The following is a 4,476-nucleotide window of genomic DNA, read 5'->3' as shown; positions in this document are numbered from 1 at the left end:
CACACACACACACACACACACACACACACACACATTAAGGACAGATGTGCACACACATGATGGGTTCACAGCAGTATGATGTATGGATTTTGATTGCTGCTCATGGGGAATTTGTTTTCCTACTGACAGCTGACTTGTATCTTCGCCTACATTGTTTTTTCAATTACATTTATTTTCCTTTCTTTGTGTTTTCTTTTTCTATCTCCTTCAGCTGTGGTGCTGGCTACAAAGTGGCTATGAGCACATAAATCCCATTTTCCCCTTTCTTTCATTTTCTAAAGCTGGGATCAGAGAGTTTATCTAATTGACTTGCATTTGGAAACATGTTTTTTAAATAGGCAAAATGTGTTTATACCTTGGCCATTGGATCACATACTAATCTTTATAATTGCCAGATTCATCATTTTCACTTGATCAATTATACATGCAGTTGGGCCGATTTATTTCTGTATTGCACAACCCTTTCAACCCGTTTCCTGTTTAATTTCACACCAAACCATCTCAGACTTGAACACAAGGGCTGCAACCTACCTCTGCTTTATATTAATTTATCAGACAGCATAATCTAACACACAATCCATCTGATTCGTCCATTGCCTACTGTAACAGTATCCATTACTGCAACAATGTATCTGAGATTTAGTCTGAAAATATTGTGAGGATTGGTAATGAATCTCTGTTCTTCTTTTACTATATTGACATGAAATATTCTCTGTATTGTGTATTAATTAACTCCAATAGTGCAGTAATGTGCATTATCTGTGAGCACTGTCTGTAGATTTATAGCCTTTCTTTTTGGAATAGTACTTTTTACTTCTTTTTTTGTACTTTTTTTCCACAAACATCACAATGACACCTCAAACAAAAGATCTTATTCACTACTCCACCATTGTCTTCTATAACCTTGATTCAAAAAGATTTTGGAAGGACTTCACCTTATTGTTGCTGCTGTAGTAAAATGAAGGCCAAACAAAGAACTTTTCATTGTCCCAAAGTTTTTCTCTGAGGTTAAAAGCTACTAACCGCTGTGTCTCTGCTCTTTCATTGAATGCCTTATCAATGCATGTTTACAGTTGAATTGCAAATTGATGAAATTGATCTGATACAGGCTTGTTTTGTTTATTAATATGTTGAGAACCCAAGGTTTCCGTGAAAAAGAAAACATCTTGGGAAATGCACAGTACCAAATGGAGCTGATGATGATGATGATGATGATGATCTCTGTACTTAATAGCCACTTGCCGATATAGACGATCTGAATAAAATTCACAAAGAGTTACACAAGCACATTTTTACGCCCAGCTCAAATCACCTATAACAAATTCCAGTGTTTTGAGTCGGTATCAGGAGGCCAACTTTGTTGCATAATTGATGGGGTAGGATGAGCTTCCTGTTTATGTGCACCATCAGAAGTTGATTTTTTATTTTTTTTCGGGAACATCTGGAGTTGTATACACAAAGTCCTCCTAAAAGGCATTAAAAGTTCCCAGCAAAGAGTTTCTTCTTAAGAACTGTTCAGAAAGCTGCTGACTTACGGACTGAGAACTAAGTGGTTTACTCTGTTGCAATGATTAACTTTAATTTACTTACCATGTTGACAGGTGACCGTTTTTCACCAGTGAATAAAATAAAATATTCATCAAAAAGCTTAAAAAGGAATTGAATGTAATGTAATTGATTCATTTAATTGATAGATTACATCACATTAAATCAGATTATATTGCATTGTATTAGATTTAATTAAATAAAATCATTATATTAGATTGAATAACCTTTTTTATAATTACGCCTATATTAGATTGAATAAAATAATAAGAAATTACATTAAACAATCATATAGATGTAAGTCCATTTAAACATAACACAATTTAAAAAATAAATTAGGTTGAATTTATCATTAAGAAAAATTAACTCCAGTGGACTGCATGTTACTAGATGGTTTTCAGGATGAGCTGATTCTTATTGAGTCACCTGCCATCTAAATATATAAAAGTTAATTATTGTTGTATTTTTTCCAAAACTCTAAAGGCACAATAGCTGCAGCACTTGCTGGATTGTGATCAATTCTTATTGACTTTGGATTCCTCTGGACTGCCAATAACTTCTCTTAGAATTAGGACCTATTTTCTAGCGCTAAATACATTTTGAATTATTTATTTTATGGAGTTCCTCCTACTGTAACTCGGCCAATTAGTGGCAACTTGTAGCGTTAGGACAATTTGTGAATACAGCCCCCAGTTTTTAAAACTGTCATATTCACCTGTGTGTCTTTGAAATGGGAATTCAATTTGACTTGCAGCTTTTCCTACATAATCATATTTTTACAGTAATCCCTTTTGTCAAATACGAATCTAGGAAAGGATCTTGAACCCTCTGAGTTCAGAAGACTTGAATACCTGCCTCCCATGGTGTAACAGGACTTGTGATGGTCTATGAATATAAATTGCAGCTCAGAAGAAATGTACAATGCAGGTCATGATTATGAAACCTATGGGTTACTGCTTAGGAAAAGCATGGCAGTGTATTTCCTTGCCTACCTACATGCTGTGTGTTATTTTAAAGATCATTGCTTGAGGTGAAATTAGCATTTTCTAATCAAACAGTTGCTTCTGGAACATGGCTTATTGTAATATTAACATACAGTAGCCTTTGTGTGTAACCTCTCCAATTGATTTACTGAGCTGTTTCTTTAGTCTCCGTTGTATATTCCATCTTAATCCATGACATTAAGAGAGCCATTGAGGCCCATATGGTCTAGAATACTGTATATCCTGTCCCTTCTACATCTTCTCCACGGACCTCCATAAAATCACCCGCTCCAGGGACAAACGGTGAAACAACAGTACGACATTTGGGGAACTAAGAGGAAATTTGATTGTTCATGCTACATAGAGGATGACTGGAAATACATTTGCCATGCTGTGATTGATGGTGTGCAAAGGGCCTGTCACCCCTTTTTACATCATCTTCAGACTTAATCAATACCAATTTAGATTTGATCAATAATTTACTGTAGGTTTATTATTTTGTGTCATTAGGGCTACAAAATGAAATTGTTTTGTAGTGAGTGATATTACTGTAGGTTCCGGGAGTTGCTCAGAGTATGATCTTACATTTACAGTTTACCTTTACAAAATACAGTAACCCAATACATTTTAAATAAAAATTTGGTTATCTGTGTTGTTTGCTTCAATTATTTAAATCATGTATAATACACCATAGGTTTTAACCTAGAAGAAACTAGAAGGGCACGCGGAGAGCGCAGACCTCCGCTAAGGCCAAATACCCTGTCTCGCAATGTTAAAAGTAAAACAAAATCATTTGTGTATCTGCGCCGTGATTCTTTGTGGTTCTTCCTTGGCCCATGCTACACCCTTCAACTAAGTTCCATAAAATTCAGGCTGCTGACAAACAGACAAACAAACAAACCAAATCTAAGACATAACCTCCTTAGCGTAGGTAATAATTGCTGAGCTCTTGTGAACTTCCTTCAGGAGGTTAGCCAGTCTGACAAGGTGAAACCCCTCTTTCATCTCACACATTATTTTTAGGTTCATTGCCATACACATCTACGGTAACCAAGCTGCTGAATGAAAAGGTGGAGACAGTGTTATCTGAAATTGAACTCAGGTTTGGTGCATGAGAGTTTCTACTATCATCAGGTAGAGATGGGATTGACCCTAAGAGATAAATGGAGCTGTGTAATTATGTGTCTTTATCAGGTCCGGGCAGCCCTGGTGCTGGAAGAAGTCATCTTGGCTGTGTCCTTGTCATCTCTCTGTGAATGGCACACTAGCCATGAAGCACGATGCCAGCGTGGCCCCATGGCACTGCGACAGGGAAGGTGCCTTTTAGGCAAGGCAGCTTTATTTGTATAGCAAATTTCAGCAACAGAGCAATTCAAAGTGCTTTACATAAAACATTAAAGAGCAGTTCAAAATGATTAAAAAATTAAAAACAGATAAAATACAAGAACAAAATTTACAGTGCACTATAAGAAATTGAAAATTATTTAAAGAAAGGCAACATCAAAAAGGGTCTTTCCCTTGTATCAGATCACTGGCGTTTGTGAGATGGCACAATTCAATGTTACTACAAGTTACACTGGCTTTTTTCACATCAATAAACCACACCAGAACAGCTTTTTTATGGCATGTTGTACATGTTTTATTGCACAAAATGAAAAGGCGTTTCACTTGCAGGGAATAGATTTAGTTTTTTTCTCATGGAAAGGTGACCTTTTACAGTAAAACAGTTATGGGAGCAATATTATTTTGTACATCTGTCTGTGAGCTGTATTCAAGAATATGCAATGTAAGCATACAGTAGACATCTCACTGTTACACCTGTGCATCTTAATGGAGCCCCCATCTGGTCTAACTGGTATTTCAGCTGGTTTAACCCAGTACCACTTGTTTCCTGTACGTACACACACACACACACACACACACACACACACACACACACACACACACA

General features: G+C 36.4%; 1 long non-coding RNA gene across 1 annotated transcript in view; it reads left to right on the top strand.

The window, feature by feature from the left end:
- LOC116670431 (uncharacterized) overlaps positions 1-4,476 on the top strand; it is a 21,273-nt gene that overhangs the window by 12,258 nt on the left and 4,539 nt on the right. The window lies entirely within an intron of this gene.

This window comes from Etheostoma spectabile, chromosome 20, assembly GCF_008692095.1.
Source record: "Etheostoma spectabile isolate EspeVRDwgs_2016 chromosome 20, UIUC_Espe_1.0, whole genome shotgun sequence".
NCBI lineage: Eukaryota > Metazoa > Chordata > Actinopteri > Perciformes > Percidae > Etheostoma > Etheostoma spectabile.
Note: the sequence above shows the minus strand (reverse complement) of the source record. Positions and strands in the feature narration are given on the sequence as shown.